The sequence below is a fragment of the Geotrypetes seraphini genome, chromosome 4 (genome assembly GCF_902459505.1).
Source record: "Geotrypetes seraphini chromosome 4, aGeoSer1.1, whole genome shotgun sequence".
Lineage (NCBI taxonomy): Eukaryota > Metazoa > Chordata > Amphibia > Gymnophiona > Dermophiidae > Geotrypetes > Geotrypetes seraphini.
This window is the reverse complement of record NC_047087.1, coordinates 110,322,243-110,340,439: the sequence shown is the minus strand read 5'-3', so window position 1 is coordinate 110,340,439 and position 18,197 is coordinate 110,322,243. Positions and strand designations below refer to the sequence as shown.

The window sequence follows — 18,197 nt, the reverse complement described above, 5'->3', positions numbered from 1 at the left end:
ATAGATCCCTGCGTCGCTCTCTAGAAGCAGATCCAGCCAGTTCAGGGTCTTCCTATTAGTCCCGTACATCTCATATAGCCCCGCCTCCTCTGTAGGCCTCTGACCAATCAAAACCACAGTGCGTGCCGATTGGCTGCCAGCATCTCTTCACCGGTTATAAAATCCAAAGGACCGCTATTCGCTTCCCCACTGTGAGCGCCTTTCTCAGCAGAAGAGGAGAAATTGCACGTCCAGTCGGATCAGATTCTCTCCTTGTCCGTTTTTTATGTGCATTTTGATATTGTTACTGTCCTTAAGGTGAAACAATAGCTTTTGTCCCGAAAAAAGCAAAGCCTGCAAGGGGCCACCTTCTATTCACCCCTCCTCCGTTGTGGCTGCTCCAGCAAGCGATCCGCTTCCTGTCCGTGGTCTTCAGGGCAAGATCCGGCTACAGACTCTCGGCTGAGCGATGCTCCAGTCCCAGCGATCCAGACGAGTTTTCTTTGTCTCTCATCGCCCATCTCCCTTCCCTGCCCTTAGGCGATGAGGCAGGCACTTTCTCCCAGGTAAGACGCGTTTTCCTCCCTCTTTGGTGGCAAAGAATTGTGGGGGAGAAGGGACTTACCACACATGTCCTCTTCAGCTCTGTTACTGTTTCTTACATCCCTTACCTCGGGGGGAGGGGGGGGTTGTTCTATTGATAGCAAGTATCCAAGGGTTACACTGAAAAGCAGGAAAAGCAACTTTGGATCTTCAGTACCAACTTGTTCTGAGATCTGATTTGGTACCCCAGACCCATGGTGAAGGAGTGAAGTGTTGGATCCGTATCTAGTTCAATTCTTTTAACAGAAGTTTTGAAGAGGGTTTTGGCTTGATCCCTCCTTGCTCTCATCAAAATCTTTTATCAGGACGCTCTGGATCACAGGATAGCAGACATACTATTTAGAAATAAATGATTTGTGTGTGTGTGTGTGTGGGGGGGGGGGGGGGGGTTCCCGAGGTATTTCCTTGGGAATGGTAAATTTTCAGCTGTCACTAAGAATTATTTGTAAGTCTGGACATGGGCTTTTTAGTCTTATCAATCATTCATTAGTTTGGGTATGCAGTATGCTGGCATTCAGGCTCTGACTTGCCATCCAAGTGTGTCTATGAGGGTGACATCCTTCAATGCAACTAGGAAAAGACTTCTCTAGAGATATTTTACAGGAATGGGACCAGCTAGACCAGGGGTGTCAAAGTCCCTCCTCGAGGGCCGCAATCCAGTCGGGTTTTCAGGATTTCCCCAATGAATATGCATGAGATCTATTTGGCTCGGGGGCCCGTTCAAGCTGGACTTCAGTTTTGACTGTTTTGATTTTATTTTCACTTCTTTTTAGTTTATGATATATTTTTTAATCTTACTTATTGTTTTACCACTTATTTTGTTTTGTTTTATCTTTCAAATTTCATTTAAATTTCCCCAGAATTCTATTGCTTCAATGGTTCTCCCTCTGCATCTATTCTTATCTCCCCTCTTTTTAACCTTTCAAATTCCTTTAGATCATTGTAATCTTATTAGTATATTTATTTTCTTATTTTTCTCCTCTATCTCTATTTTCTTTCTTTATTACTCTTCTGATTGTCATTTTTCCTGGTACTTTAGTTAGATTGTGAGCCTTCGGGACAGTAAGGGAATTTCTAAGTACCTATCTTACTTATAATTTTAATGCACCAATATATTCATTGTAACCCGTTCTAGGCTCTTTTAGGAGGACGGGCTAAAAAATCGAAATAAAATAAATAAATAAATATGCTAATAGATCTCATGCATATTCATTGGGGAAATCCTGGAAACCCAACTGGATTGCGGCCCTCGAGGAGGGACTTTGACACCCTTGAGCTAGACTTTGGGAGAAAGGGGAAAATAGAATGAGCTGTGGAAACGCCTAGTTTGCCAAATACACAAGTGATAATGTGAACCAGGTCGTAGGTGCATTTTAGGGGCAAAGGGCTAGCCTCACATTAACCCTTTGCCCAACTTTATTCTTTACATAACATAAGGGAAGGGCAATGGAAAGCTATCATTCCCTCTGTAATTCCCTACCTGTTAAGCACCAATATTTATCTTATCATTCCCTCTGTAATTCCCCCAGGTGTGCACCGAGTATAGATGCACCTTCTTGTCCAGTTTGTCTGTCTTAACTAGATTGTAAGCTCTTTTGAGCAGGGACTGTCTCTTTCTTGCTGTAAACCGCCTTGAACTAATGGTTTGGCGGTATATAAGAATAAATTATTATTATTATTCTATGTTTTTAATATATATGTGTATTATTATTATTCTATGTTTTTAATATATATGTGTATTATTATTATTCTATGTTTTTAATATGTATGTGTAGTAGCAGTATAGAAATAATAAGTAGTATTAGTATTTTAAGTCTGTATGGGGCAACTATGAGGCAATATAGGATTAACGTGAGGGATGGGGTGATTTCTAGTAAGGAGGTATATATGGATATATCCTACTAGAGATAACTGAAAAGTCAGTTGCAGTGGTACTGCTTGATCTTCATTCAGCCTGTGTTTCTTCTGCCAGAATGATTGATTCAGTAAAGAATTCACAAAATATTGAAAGAAATAGCTGACAGGGGGATAAATTTGTCCCCATCCCCATGGGCTCTATCTCCATCCCATCCCCCATGAGTTCTGTCCCTGTCCCATCCCTGCAAGCTCTGTCCTCATCTGCACAAGCCAAATGTTGTCCCCATGTCATTCTCTACTCTCCAAGACAAGCAATCAACACTAGTTTCCACGTGTCCTGCTCGAGCAAACTGAAGCCAATAAGAGGCATTAGACTGGGTAGAGCAGTAGGTTTAAACTATACCTATTTAAGACGCAATAATCACAGAGGTAGATGCTACTTACTAGATGGAATTTTATAAAATAAATCATTTTCACAAATCTACAACCCCAACAATCAGATAACACAAAACCAACAAAAGGCTGTAGATACCCAAAATCCAAACAATAGTATTTTAAGTAATTTTTGCTTAATTGGGTTCTCCCAAAAGAACAGGGATTAACAAATAACTTACACTGATTATTTATTCATATTTAATTATTTATATTATTATACAATACAGTACTGCTTAATCCCAAGTAAACTAAACCAGTACAATCACTGGGAATTACAAATTAACCCCCCTTTTTACAAAACCACACAGGTTTTTAGCGTCAGCCAGCGCACTGAATGCTCTGCGCTGCTCTGATAGTCATAGAGTTCCTTTGAGCGTTGGAGCAGCGCAGAGCATTTAGCGTGCCAGCCGGCGCTAAAAACCTCTTGCATGGTTTTGTAAAAAGGGGCATCGGAGTGGTGTTGGGACATTTAGCACTCTGGGCTGCTGTAGAAACCACTACCGCAGCTTAGTAAGAGGGCCATAATTCCTAAAAAAAAAAAAAAGGAATAACCTACATAAATTCAATATTTAACAAATAAAAAAAAATTTTTGTTTTACAAAAGGATAAATAATTTGATTCTGTTCTGATAGAAATAACTGTTACTTGATATATAAGTATAGAATCAAACACTCGCCTTTAGTGCATACCCTTCAATAGAGAGATAACATAAATATTGGTCTTGTAATCAAGAAGAACATTTTTTCCAACAGAGGAGGCTCCTCCAGTCCTTATCAGTGGACTACATTTCCTCTATAGACGGTCCTGTAGCATGGAATAAAATATGAAGAGGTGAAGATGGCTGCGGTGTAGTGAGGATGCTCACTATATGCTCTCCTGCTGAAATTGTTTCCTCCCGATTATTGGGTTTACTGTTTAACACGTCATGCCTAAAAGAAGGGGAAGAGCAGCTGCTACAGCCCGTCAGAGTGAGCTTACCCCGGGAAGGCAGGAGACGATTCGGATCTTCTTTACATCTTCACCTCGGGGCGAACCGGCAACGCTGAGTCAGAGGGAAGTCTCGGCGCTCGGGAGCGAGATCTCGCTCAGCCCTGAAAGACCTGTGCCTCCCCAACAGTTGCGAGAGAGGGAAACTATGGCGGCTCAGAAGGGATAGGAAGGATCCTCCCCGATAGAGCTGGAGGGCTTACCGTCAACCCAAGTCTCTCGGGCAGAGATACCATCATAGGAGAAGGCAACGCTGGCGTCAGAAGTTGGAGGACAAGCTTTATCAGTCTCCCCACTGGTAAGGCCAATGGAATTCACTTTGGAATCCATCTGGAGTGCTTAGACTCCTTATATAAATTGTGTGCAGGAACTCTTCCTCTGATAAATGCGAGAATGTGACTGATAAATGTAAGAATTTGACTATTTGCAGGAGGAAATAAGGTCACAGGGGGAAAAGATGGACCACTTGGACCAACGGGTTCAAGGTATTCAATCAACTCAGACTACTTTAATCGAGGACAAACTGTTGCTAGTTAGGAAGGTAGAAAATTTAGAAAATTATGCTAAAATGTTGAATTTGAGAATACATATCTTCCCAAAGACACTAGCAATGAATGGCTCCTAAAGATTTATTTTATAAATTTTTAAAGGACTCATTTAAATATCCTGAGACTGGTTTTCCTCCTTTACATAAAATTTATTACCTTCCAGTTTCAAAGAAGGCTTCTAAAACTGAGGCTTGTGAATGTAACAAAAATTCTGGAAACCTCAGAAGACGAAGTCATCTCACATTCTACACTTCTGGTGACATTCGTCTTTCTGAAAGACAAAGAGGCACTTCTTAGGCTGTTTTTTTAGGCTTAAAGAAGTGACTTTTATGGATTCTAAGATCTCCATATTCCCAGATGTCTCTAAATTAACTCAATCCAGAAGGAAAGGGTTCCTGGAAATGAGACAATCTGTACTTTCTCTGGGGGCTAAATTTCAACTCAGATACCCTTGTAAATGTTTGGTCTTTTTTGATCAACATTCATATTTTTTTGATCCCTCACAGCTACAATTTTTTCTTGAGGCAAAAGGAGCAATACTCTCCAGTGCTCCCATAGTGAAATAAGGTCCTAATTTTTTAGTGGAAGATGTAACACTACATTAATGATTTTCTTTATTTTCTGCATATATCAGACCCTATGATTTTGAATTGCTTCTCCTATAATGTGGGCTTTATTAGAGAGATTGTTAGTATTATAATTAATGTTAGTTGGCCAGATTGGTCATTTGATTTTATTTTTCTTCTTTTATTTAATATGTTAAATCTCCCTTTTCCTTATATATATATATACTGCTTTATGTATATTTATAAAACTATAAATACATTTTTAAAAAAATTTGAAGAGGCTGATAAGGAACAGATTTTTTTAAAATTTGATTTACAGCCTTTTCATGCAGTTTACAATTCATTGAATAGCAATAAGGTACTCAAGTATTTCCCCTATCTGTCTCAGCAGGCTCACAATCTAACTGTGGTACCTGGGACAATGGAGTGTTAAGTGACTTGCCCAGAGTCACAAGGAGCAGGCTGGAATAGAACTCGCAACCTCGGGATGCTGAGGCAGCAGCTCTAACCACTAGGTCACACCTTCCGCCTGGTCTACTTAACTTAGCTTACTACTTAGTCCCTAGTTAATCTCTGCATTCCCTTTCACTCTTTTCTATCTACGGCTCCTCTGTTCTTATCTCATGCTGGCTTGAGCTCTGTTACTGGTTTTGCATCCCCCTGACCTCCAGTGGGAGGTCATTCAATTGGCAGCAGGTAACCAAGGGTTACTATGAGCAGCACACAGCTTGAATGGTTGAAGGAAAAGCAACTTTGCATCTCTAGTACCAGTTTGTTTCAAGTTTAGGTTTAGAAATATGTTCTGTTACTCCTAAGATCTGATTTCCTTTTTTCATTCTTGCTGAATGGGAAACATAGGAGGACTGTGTGATGCTCTCATTAGTCTTGATTACAAGTGCATGAGAAATAAGGTGATATGGCTATATGGGATTAATAGATTCTCTTGCACACTAAATCTAAAACTAGTTTTATTGTGTTCTTTTTATTTATGTCATGAACCCTAGATGATGATGATGATCAAACCAAAAAAAGGCAAGAGAGATGTACTTAAAACCAAATGGTATCAATTTATTTTTTTGACAAAGTTATGTCCCAACAAGGATCCAAGTTTCGGCATACAGTTATGCCTTCATCAGGAGACACTAAAAGATATAACACATATACATATAACACTTAAAAAGGAGATTCTATAAATGAAGAAAACCTTTTACTATATATCATAAACCGACTAAAAAATATATCAATATCAAAAATCACAATAGCGCAAATAATTAAAAACAGGGTTAAAAACATCAGGAATGGAGGGGTCACGTGATGTGGTGTGCCTAGCCAGACGCGTGTTCGAGGAGCTCCCCTTACCCTCTTTAAAATCTGACAATTATACTGTTTTTTCTTACCCCATTCGGCTCGATCCGGTTCGCACTAGCAGACTCTATGGGGCAGTGAGTTTTTTCAGCGGCACAGGGCATGCCAACTAAGACTCAGAGGGGACTCCGTGATCGCCCGAAATCATCACCGTTGGTTAAAATGGCGGCGGCCTCTACCTCCTTCACGGTGCCTGCTGGAGAATGGATCCAGGAGATAACGAGATCAGTTACGGCGGCTCTGGCTGATAGTTTAAACAAACTGCAGTCGGCAGTGGATGAGTTGAACGAAAAGTTAGACTCACAGGGCCACCGGCTCGCAGAGGCTGAGCAGCGCATATCGGCGCAGGAGGACTGCAGCGACGGCATGGCAGCGCAGATTCTTGCTCTCCAGAAGGAGACACAAACTTTACTGGAGCGGGTGGAGGAGCATGAAAACCGCAACCGTCGCAATAATCTGCGTCTCGTCGGTTTACCGGAGTCTGTTAAGGATGCAGATTTGTATCTCATCTTCAGCCGCTGGCTGCCTGAGACTCTGGGCCTCTCCTCCACTGAAACCAAATATGGCTGCAAGAGGGCGCATCGTGTGGGAGCTCGTCCACCAGCGGATCAGCACCCCCGGATTGCCATAGCCCGTTTCTGCTCCTGGAGGGAGAAGGAAGAGCTGCTGCGGGCCTACCGCAAAGTTCCCTCATTGGACTATGAGGGTCAGAAAATCTTGCTGTTTAACGATTACTCAGTGAGGGTATCTGCACAATGCAATTTGATGTCCCCGTTTTGCTCCGAGTTGCACCGCAAGGGTATCTCCTTTGCATTGGTGTTCCCTGCTAAGTTGCGTGTCTGGCATGAGGGGACCAGTGTTTTGCTGCACTCGGCTGGGGATGCCCGGGCTTATCTGGACCGGTTGAATACGCAGTGACATTTGCTGGAGAGATGTTGGTCTGGGTTTCTGGAGCCGGGTGCCTGGACTGGACTGCCTGATTGCTTCTGTGACTTTGGTGGTGGGGGACGTTCCTGGGGGCCTGATTGTTCTTTGTGCCTGGTTGGGAGATCTGGACTGGGGACTTTTGTCTTGGAGGCCGCCGGGCTTGCCACTGACTGGGCACTGCACTGTCTTTGAGTCTGGCTTGGCGGCCGGTGTCTGGCTTTTCTTCTATTCTTCATCTATACCCTGGGGATGACCTCTACTATTATCGCACCCGGCGCTTGCTCAGACCGTGGACTATCTTGCATATTCTACGTCCTGGTTTATGCACTTGGTTGTGGACCCTGGGTAGAGCTGTGTGTATTGGCTCCTCTGGGTTTCCATTAGTTGAGGCTTTGACCTGTGCCTTATGTTTTGTTTCCCATTTTCTAAGTTGCTGCACTGTACTTTTTTCGGTTGTTTGCTATTGATACTCTATTTTTTCTTTTGTCACTTTCCTTTGCTACTCTGGCAGGGGATATGGTGGATGGGGTGGGGGCTCTCGCAGGGGAGTGGGTGAGTCTGTATGGCTGGCATTGGGGCTATCCGAGGAGATAGGGTTGTAGGGTGGTTTGTGGACCAGGTGGGAGAGCATTGTGTGATTGAGGGGCAGGGGGGGAGTGTGTTTGAGCAGGGGGGGTTGGATGGGGGTGGTTTTGGGTGTGTGTGGTGGTGTTTGTGTGTATGGGAGGGGTGCTGGGGGGGTGTCCTTTGGGAATGGAATGTGTCTGAGGGAACTGTTGTTTTTTGGCTTGCCTTTCACATGTTTTCTTCTGGTCCTGGGCCTAGCTGGGGGGCACGGGCGCCAGTTTGTATTGCTTGGCTCGCCCTTTGGGTGCTCTGGTGCTTCTTTCTGAGGGGTAGTTATGGTTAATTTGAATGTGACAACTTTTAATGTAGATGGTATCCACTCACCAGTAAAACGTAAGAAGATACTTAATTGGCTTAAACAGCGTCACGTAGACATTGCCTATCTGCAGGAAACTCACCTTACTGCCTCTGAACATGAAAAGCTGCGTAGGGACTGGGTGGGTGAAGTGGGCTACTCGGCCTTCAATGGCAGGCAATGCGGGGTCGCCATTTTAGTTCATAAACAGTTGCCCCTTACTATTCATAAGATAATTCAAGATAAAGAGGGCCGTTATGTTCTTCTCTTGGGTGAGCTTTGGGGATTCCACTTCCTTTTTTGCAATCTCTATGCCCCTAATGTTTACTGTCACAAATTCTTTTCCGGGCTTTTGGGTATTCTGATGCAATATCCTATGTACCAGCTGATAGTTGGTGGGGATCTTAATATCATGGCCGATCCTGTGGTGGATTGTTCTCCTGTCAAGCCGCAGCCTCGCAATTATGACCAGAGGGGGGTGAACTTTCTTTGTGGTCCTTTGGGGTTGGTTTATACGTGGAGAACTCTGCACCCATTTGATCGTGAATATACGTTTTTTTCTCATCCCCATACCTTATATTCCCGTCTGGATTATATTTTGGTGTCGTCATCTCTCTTTTCTAGGGTAGACCCGGTTACTATCGAGGACTCGTCGCTTTCTGATCACGCAGCGGTGCTCCTTACGTTGGGGGTCACGGATCGACCCGGGGAACGCACCTGGCGATTTCCTGCGGCCTTCTATGGTGATAAGGAGTTTCACCTTTATCTTAGAGCTAAATGGCTTGAGTTTGAATCGGATAACCGTGCATCGGTGGGGGACCCGGAAATTTACTGGGAGGCTTCTAAGGCGGTCATGCGGGGGCATATTATTCAGTACCTTTCAGCCAAGCGGCGGCGCCAGGGAGAGGCGCTTATGTCTCCATCAGGGAAGCTGGCTGCTTTACACAGGCGACATTCCACCAGTTTGGATCCGGATGAATTACAGCAACTTAAGTCTATTCGTCTTCAAATTAGTGAACTTCTGGATCAGAGGGCCCGGCAAAACATCTACTATCAGAAGTTTAGACTCTATCAGTGGGGGAGTAAGGCGGGCAAGCTCCTTGCGACCTTGGTTCGCCCTTTCCGGAAGAAACAACTTATTCGATTAGTGAGAAATAAGCAGGGTGTGTGTTTTACTCAGGAGTCTCGTATTTGGGACCACTTTGTGGAGTTTTATCGGTCGCTTTATGCGCGACACAACTTCACTGATGAGGAGAGGGATCGTTTTTTCCGGGATATCACTCTTCCGCGGCTCTCGGCGACTCAGGTGGCACAGTTGAATGCGCCTATATCAGATGACGAGATTCGCCTGGGGATCAACAAGTTGCATCTTGCTAAATCGCCTGGCCCCGATGGTTTTGCCCCGAAGTATTATAAACTCTTATCTGACCTCCTGGTTCGGCCCCTGGGGGATCTTTTTCATTACTTCTCCCTCAGTGAGATGAGCCCTCGGAGCAACTTGGCCCATATTACTTTGCTTCCTAAGCCGGGGAAGGACCCTACCCAGGTTGGCTCTTATAGACCTATCCTTATTGAATCAGGATGTCAAGTTGCTGGCCTCCATTTTAGCGGCTCGATTAAACTTGTTTTTACCGCAGCTTATAGGCGAAGATCAAGTGGAGTTTGTGCCACATCGTTATGCTTCTATGAACTTGCTCAAGGCCTTGTCGGCGATGCATGATCGCAGGGGGGGCGGCGGTACTTCTGCAATCGTTGGCCTTGATATGGAAAAGGCATTCGACAGTATATCGTGGCAATACTTATTTTGGGTGCTCCCGGCCTATGGTGTGACGGGGAGCTTCGTATACTGGATTGAGGGCCTCTACGCTAATCCACAGGCTCGCCTTATTATAAATGGTGGTCTCTCGACTTCCTTTGACTTATGTCGGGGGATTCTTCAGGGATGTCCCCTTTCTCCGCTTTTGTTCGTTTTAGCCTTGGAACCTTTGGCCATAAAGATCCGCGAGTGTAGGGAGCTCTGTGGGATACAGGTGGGACGTTGTTTGCTGACGATATCCTGCTTTTTCTGGACCAGGCTCCGCTCCACTTGCCGGTAGTTCTCCGCCTGGTGACGGATTTTGGCGTCATCTCGGGCCTCCAGGTGAATTGTGATAAGTCAGAGTTGCTGTCTCTGTCGGGCCTCGCCTGGGAACCTTGGCATGCGGGTCTGTCCACACCCCCGGTGAAAAACGCTATGAGGTACCTCGGCATTTATTTATATCCGGATCCGCAGGTTCTCTATCAGCGCAATATACTCGATGCCATAGAAAGAATTCGACTGCTTTGCAGCGCGTGGAAGGATCTTCCCTTGTCGTTATTTGGAAGGGCTGCTTTACTTAAGACGGTTCTTCTGCCTAAGCTTCTTTACCCGTTACAGACAGTGCCTCTCTGGCTTGTTCAGCGTGATATTGGTAAACTTCGTTCCATTTTCATTGCCTTCTTGTGGTGCCGCCGTTCAGCGCGTATTAGCTATGCCAAGTTGACCCTTCCTGGAGGCCAGGGTGGCTTAGGCCTCCCAGATGTCAGACTCTACAATGTGGCGGCTCTCCTCCGCTTTGTGCATGAGGGGATATCGGGCTCTGCTCGGTTCTACCCCACAGGTTGGTGGCCGGCTTGGTGTGCCCCCATATACCTTCTTGAATCTTTTACATTCTCCCTCGGTTCCCAGGGGAGGAGGGGGGTTGTCTTCTAAATTTCAGTTTTTGAGACCTTTTTGTTTGGCGTGGAGATGGTGGCGCCGGGCTCAGGGTAGGACCCCCAGTGCTTCTCCGCTTCTTCAACTCTCGGGTAATCCCGATTTCCAACCAGGCCTTAGGAGTAGCCTTTTTGCTGATTGGGCTGCTCGTGGGGCCTCTACTCTTCATGAGATGATAGATGGAGACACGGCCTCTTTTTCTTCGTTTGCCTCTTTCCGGGAACACTGGGCTCTCCCAAATACTCAATTTTTTGCTTATTTGCAAGCCAGACATTATTTCTCTAGCCTTCAGCAGTTATATGGGGCTCGGTGGTTATGTGGGCCCTTAGATGAGTATTTATTTCGGATTCCTGCTGAGGGGGGTTCCCTGTCTGTCTGGTATAAGGTGGCCGGTTCTGTTTGCTCTGCAGGTCGCCTTTATCAACGAGCCGCTTGGAATCGTGATCTGTCGGCTCACTACACACCGGAGGCCTTCCAGGAGCTTTTTCATACTTTGAAGGTCTTTGTGAAGTCCGCGGCTTGGCAGGAAACCCAATTTAAGATTCTCCACAGGGCTTATATTACCAGGGCAAGGGGCGTCCAGTTGGGCCTTTGGGATACTGCTTTATGTATTAAATGCGAGGGGGCGCAGGGGTCCCTTTTGCATTCCTTTCTGGAGTGTCCCACCCTTACTTTGTGGAACATGTCCTTTGTGCAGCTTCGATTGGTCTTGCAGGTGGAGGTGGAATGGGATTATAAGACGCTGCTTTTAGGGGACCAGACCTTACTAGAGGCTCAGGGCCTTACAGTGCCCCAGCGGCGCTTTATATACTTGACTTTTTTGACTGTCAAACGCACTATATTGCATCACTGGACACAGGTTGGGGATATTCCTCTCGAGAGCTGGTTGGGACAGATGACTGAATTGGCTCGCTTTGAGCTTACCTATTACAAATGCTCGCTTAATCCTGAGGTGTTGGCATATCTGGCACTTTGGCAGGTGTTTCTGCAGTTACCCTTAGTCACACGTTCTAGGGGAGGGTCGGGGGGTGTTTGAGTGGGGTGTGTGTTTCTGATTGTGAAGTGTTTGTTTGTTGGTATGTCTGACTTTGGGGTTGTAGGGGTTGCATGAGTGATTTCTCCTACTACAAAATGTAAAGGGTTGGCGGGGTGCCTGGGTTTGTATTCTGTATTTTTCCTTCTCTTTGTGTTCACTTTTTGGCGTCTTTTTCCGGGGGGGGGGGGGGGGGTGTCGATCCCTTCTTGCTGTTGCTTGATTATTTTCTGTTCCCCCTAAGGCTTTGGTGCAGTGCGGTTGAGGCTGTATATTTTATTGTATTATCCTTACTTCTTTGTACCTGAGCCTTTCTTTTCTGTATGGCCAGTTGCCATGTTGTACCCTTTCTACTAATAAAAATATATTCCAAAAAAAAAAAAACAACAAAAAAAACCATCAGGAACGAAATATGTGTGAAACTTGGATCCTAGTTGGGAAGTAACTTTGGTTTTAAGGACATCTCTCTTGCCTTTTTTTTGTTTGTTTGTTTCAACACAGGCAAGAATTTCTCTTTTTGCTGTTTGATGATGGTAACCCATAATTTGCTTAATTATAAATACATTTTTAGCCTGCATCAACTTTTCAGTTCTTTGCAGATTACAGCAAGATTAAACCAACAAAAATAATGTTGGAGAAATAAATAAAATTAAAACATCTAAGGCTGGATTATGTATACAGTGCCATTATCGGCGTCCACCTAAAAACAGCTGCCAATTGCATGCCAGTCGCACAATGGCGTCATTTACAGAATCGCGGCTTTCGCCAAATCTAGGCACCAGAAATATAGGCCAGGGTTTTAAAGGCCTACATTTTTGTCACCTGAATTGTGTCTACAGAGGCACCTTAAAACGCCTAAGGTAATTTCCAGTGTTAACCATACCTACTTCGACCTTAGGCGTTCTAAGCCACCTCCATAGATATAATGAAGGCACCGGTTTTCTAGGCGCCGGTAGGTGCCTACATTTTTAAAAAATGATTTCTAAATGGCTTTACCTATTAAGGACTCTTATAATCAAGTTGCACTAGAGGTTTTTAGCACGAGCCTGCAGAGTTAAATGCTCTGACACTCATAGAACTATGAGCGTTGGATCATTTATCTTGCCGATTGGCGCTAAAACCTCTAGCAGAGCTTGATAAAAGGGGGGTTAACTTAAGGCATTGTTTATAGAATATAGGATCTAGTTCTTAAAGATTTTGCTTTTCTCTGAAACACATCTACATTAAATTCACATTTAATCAAAAATGGGAAAGCATTCCAGATTTTAGCTGCTTTAAGGTAGATGTAAGTAGTAGAGAGGAGGCACTTTTCTACTTTATACCTACCATAAAGAGAGAGCCTGGCTTCAACTGATTTTATGAGTGAAGGCCTTTACTATAGGAATGAAAGCACAAGATAGATATGAGACAAGTAGGAACCAAACACTACCGGTAGATGTGACACCATCTTATTACTGCAGTTTGGGCTTCAGGGACTGAGGTAATAGTTTATTTCCAGAAGGAGTTAGGTATATTACAGTTTATGTAAATGTTAGCAAATCACTTAAAACTTGGTCATTTACGCTATTATGAGTTTATATGGGGGCACTTTGTTTTATAGTTTATGGTTTTATTCAGTTGTATGATATTTGTTGAATTGACTTGTTGGGTTTTACTTTTTTAAAAAATTTGGTTTATGTTACCTGTATAGATAATAGTGTAATATGTGAAATATCTTTTGTTCTTTCATTTGTATGACACTGTTTTTGATTAAAAATCAATAAAGAATAAAAAAAAAAAAAAAATTTGGTTGGTTTGAGATACTTTAATGGATTAGAGTTTTTGATCTATGCTGATACTATACTCCAATTTGCTTGTCTTAGAATAAAAAAATGGACTATAAGGTGCTCATTTTTGAAGCAGATGGACATCTCAAAATGGCCAAAAAAGTCCATCTGCCAGAAATGACCAAATTACAATTTTTGAAACGTTTTATACTACAGTTCATCCAAATAGCAAGGGGGTATGTTGGAGGTGTGTTTTGGATGGGATAAAAGTTGGCTCAAAATTAGAACATCTTTCAGAAATAATGGAACGGGAGAAAACATCCGAGACAAAAAAAAGGATGTTTGAAATAGGTCTAGATAAAATCACTTCAAGAGTATAAAACGGTGCGCTGATTAAGCAGCTGAATACTGGAGTGATGAAGGCAAGGCTCCCAGTTGTTACTGACCTCCTCTCCTCCCCCCCAAGAAGTAAAAGTGACAGTGAATACCAGGCTCTGGCAGCTTCAGATATTATGGCCATTCCTAACAGAGCAACAAGAAAGTGTAAGAAGTAGTTTAGTGGTCAGTGCAGTGGATTTTGAACATCAGGACTCGGGGGTAACCTTAGCTCTCACTATAACTCTTTTATTTCTGTACAAATATATGAGCCATCCCGGAACATAGAAATACCTGAATTTATAAGATACCTGCAAGCATGATAGCAATTGTAGTGGTCTACTTTTAGGTACAGTAGGCTTTTATCTGTTCCTGGAGGGCTCACAATAACATAAAATGGAAGTGAGGTGGGATTAGCACATGGGTCCCATTGTTTAAAGTCCACCACACTGACCACTAGGTTGCCACTCTGCTCTGCAGGGACATCTGTGTGGCCATTTTTGAACACCCACTTGAGGCGCCTATATCACTGATAGAACTTCAAACAGCGTTGAAGTCCTTTAGAGTTGGATCCGCTCCAGGTGGTGATGGTTTCACTGTAGAGTTTTATAAATCATTCCAAATTACCCTATTACCTCATCTTTTAAATTTATATCAGGCTCAACTAACTAAAGGTTGCTTTTCAGGTACTATGGCAGAATCTCTAACTATTTTGCCTAAGCCAAATAAAGATCCCATGTTGATTTCAAATTACAGGCCTATTTCTTTGATTAATGGAGATGGAAAACTTCTGGCTAAGTTATTGGATCTGCGCTTGGCTAAAGCTCTCCCTTATATTATCGGTATGCACCAAATGGGGTTTCGTTGCTCAAAGACATTCTTCAGATAACACCAGATTGGCTTTTCACAAGTTAAGGTTAACAAAAGCCATGGAAGATCCAGCCTTCTCTGTATCTTTGGATGCAGAGAAGTCCTTTAATCGTGTGGAATGGACATTTATGTACCAAGCAATGGATTGGTTTGGTATTGGTTCTGGATTCATACAAATGATTCAAACCTTGTATAGTTTCCCTTCTGCCAGATTATATATCAATAATACTTTTTCAGAACGTTTTCGTCTGGAGAAGGGAGTTGGATAAGGGTGTCCATTATCTCCTTTGCTGTTTGATATTGTTCTGGAACCCTTGCTATTGGCTATTCAACAGGCAAAGAAGATTCAGGGTATTCCTTATGCAGGTCAGGAATATAAGGTCTCTGCTTATGCAGATGATATTTTGCTTCATTTGAGGAATCCTGAAACTACCATTCCACATTTATTAGATTTGATTGACCGATTTGGGAAATTTTCTGGATACAAAATAAATTGGAGTAAATTGGAGGTTCTTCCACTGTCCAAAAGGATTATTTTATACATTCTCTTTTCTTTGGAAGGAAGAGGATATAAAATATTTAGGTGTTTGGATTCAAAAAACGCTGGAAGAAACAATGAAAATCTTTATTGCTGAAGGTCACAGAAATGTGTGAGCAATGGAACCCTTTACATCTGTCTTGGTGGGGGAGAATTCAAACGGTTAAGATGATGATTTTGCCTGGTTATTTTCAGGGATCCTTTTATAAGAAATTAAATAGTATTCTTACTAAATTTATTTGGCTGGGTAAAACTGCGAGAATTGCTTTAGCATCTTTACAAAAACCAATTGCGACGGGTGGGGTAAATTTCCCAAACTTTTATAGGTACCATCAGGCTTATATACTGCATCAGAGTATGTATTGGATCTCCCTGATTGGTTGTATTTAGAGTGGCAACTTATGTCCCCATTACTGTTTCATGTGTTGAGTATCAAGTTACCCAGATATGCAAGGACAATAGTATTTTATTTGACACCTGGAAAACCTTGAAATTTATTAACAACTTAACAGATATTCCAATAAAGAAATCCACTTATCAATCCTTATGGCTAAATTCCAAGATTCAAATTGGTGAGTCTGGGATCTTCTGGAAGCACTGGATGCAGGCAGGTGTACGTACACTAGATGATGTTTTATCAAATGGGAAAATGCTTGATTTTTTTTTCACGACTGCAACAATCATTCGGTATTTAAAAGTCTCAAAATTATAAGTGATTGCAGTTGAAGCAAGCCATTCAGAAGGGGTTCCCTGATTGGCGAAATCTAAAAAATCATTATAGCTTGCAGGTTCTATGCTTCCAGACAGATTTCCTAGGACATCAGGCTGTCCAGTGGTATAAATTAATATCTGAATTCTTGAATAAAAAACCAAAAACTAGTCTTAGAGACATTTGGAGCATTGAGATAAAGCAGCAGATTTTTGCATCTCGATGGCCACGAATTTGGACTTGGAGGATGAGATGTACAGCGTCGGCATCTATGAGACAAACATGGTTTTTTAAAATGACATAGATGTTTCTGGATCCCTATTCATTTACAAAAATTAGATAGTTATAAATCTAATAGATGCTGGCACTGTCATCTAGACATAGGGACTCTGGATCATCTGTTGTTCTATTGTCCTTTAATACTCAACTTTTGGAAGTCAATATGGGGACAGATTAATATCATACTGGAGTCATCAATTCCATTGACATATGAGGTAGTCATATGTGGGATGATATTGCATCTTAAACCCCCATTGGACAGATATAAATGTCGGCTTTTCCTTATTATAACCAGGATAGCCATGCAAATGGTTACCTGTAATTGGAAAAATTGGGATCACCTTAGTTTTACTTTTTGGTGGGCAAATTTATGCTTAAGTTATAAGTATGAAAAGATGAATGCGGATATGCTGGGACATTCTAAGATATTCAAATTAATTTGGGGCCCATTGACGTTTTTTGTGGATTCGTTATAGTTGTCTTATCTTCATTTCTATTGGTATAATACACACATATCTAGGGGGGGGCGGGGAAGATGGGGAGGGGGTATATTTTTTGTGTTATTTCATTCCCTGATGAAAATGTTGGTTGGGGGGGGGGTTATTGTTGTATGGATACTAATTGATTATAAGTGCATATATGATTATTATAATTTGTATGTATATTGTATTGCATTTCTGGCAGCTTTGAAAACTCAATAGAGATTTATTTAAAAAAAAAAAAAATTGCTAAGGGTCACAATTTATATGCATGTGGATCTCAGGATTGTATGCAATTTTAGACACCCTGAAGTGGGCATCATTTATAGGGAGTGTTTGTGGACTAGTTCGTAAGCTTTTGTTTGGGTAAAGTTGCATGTTGCTTTAGAATTATGCTGTTTGTGGTGCTGCTTTTAGTAAAAGTATGAGACTTTGAAATTACAATAATTTCACAAATTGACAAATGTCATCAAAAAATCAGTATAAATACTACAAACATGATCTTAAGGTGGCCAAACAGGTTGAAAAGGTGAAAGCTAGAAGGATGCTAGGTTGCATAGGGAGAGATATGGCTAGTAGGAAAAAGGAGGTATTGATGCCCTTGTATAAGACTTTGGTGAGGCCTCATTTAGTATATTGTGTACAATTCTGGAGGCCGCACTTTCAAAAAGATAGAAAAAGGATGGAGTCGGTCCAGAGGAAAGCTACTAAAATGGTATGTGGTCTTCATCATAAGGCTTATGGGAACAGACTTAAAGATCTCAATCTGTATACCGGTACTTTGGAGGAAATGTGGGAGAGGGGAGATATAATAGACATTTAAATACCTACGTAATGTAAATGCGCATGAGTCGAGTCTCTTTAATTTGAAAGGAAACTGCAATGAAAGGGCATAGGATGAAGTTAACAGGTGATAGGCTCCAGAGTAATCTAAGTGAATACTTTTTTACAGAAAGGGTGGTAGATGCATGGAACAGTCTCCCAGAAGAGGTGGTGGAGACAGAGACTGTCTGAATTCAAAAGGGCCGGGGATAGGCAAATGGGATCTCTCAGAGAGAGAAAGAGATAAAGGTTACTGTGGATGGGCAGACTAGATGGGCCATTTGGCCTTTATCTGCCATCATGTTTTTATGTTTTATGAGAATCCAGTGAAAATTAATGCATTATCACCATTTCATATATTTTAAGATGGAAGGACAAAGCCTTAAAAAAGCAGCTCATGCAC

General features: G+C 42.4%; 1 protein-coding gene across 10 annotated transcripts in view; it reads left to right on the top strand.

The window, feature by feature from the left end:
• The first annotated feature begins 204 nt into the window (after positions 1-204).
• The window catches only part of LOC117358755 (galactosylgalactosylxylosylprotein 3-beta-glucuronosyltransferase 1-like), a 97,133-nt gene continuing 79,140 nt past the window's right edge, over positions 205-18,197 (top strand). For all 10 annotated transcript variants that reach the window (XR_004539083.1, XR_004539082.1, XR_004539080.1 and 7 more), the window contains exon 1: positions 205-545. The gene's annotated coding sequence lies outside the window, so the exon portion shown is untranslated. The remainder of the gene's footprint in view (positions 546-18,197) is intronic.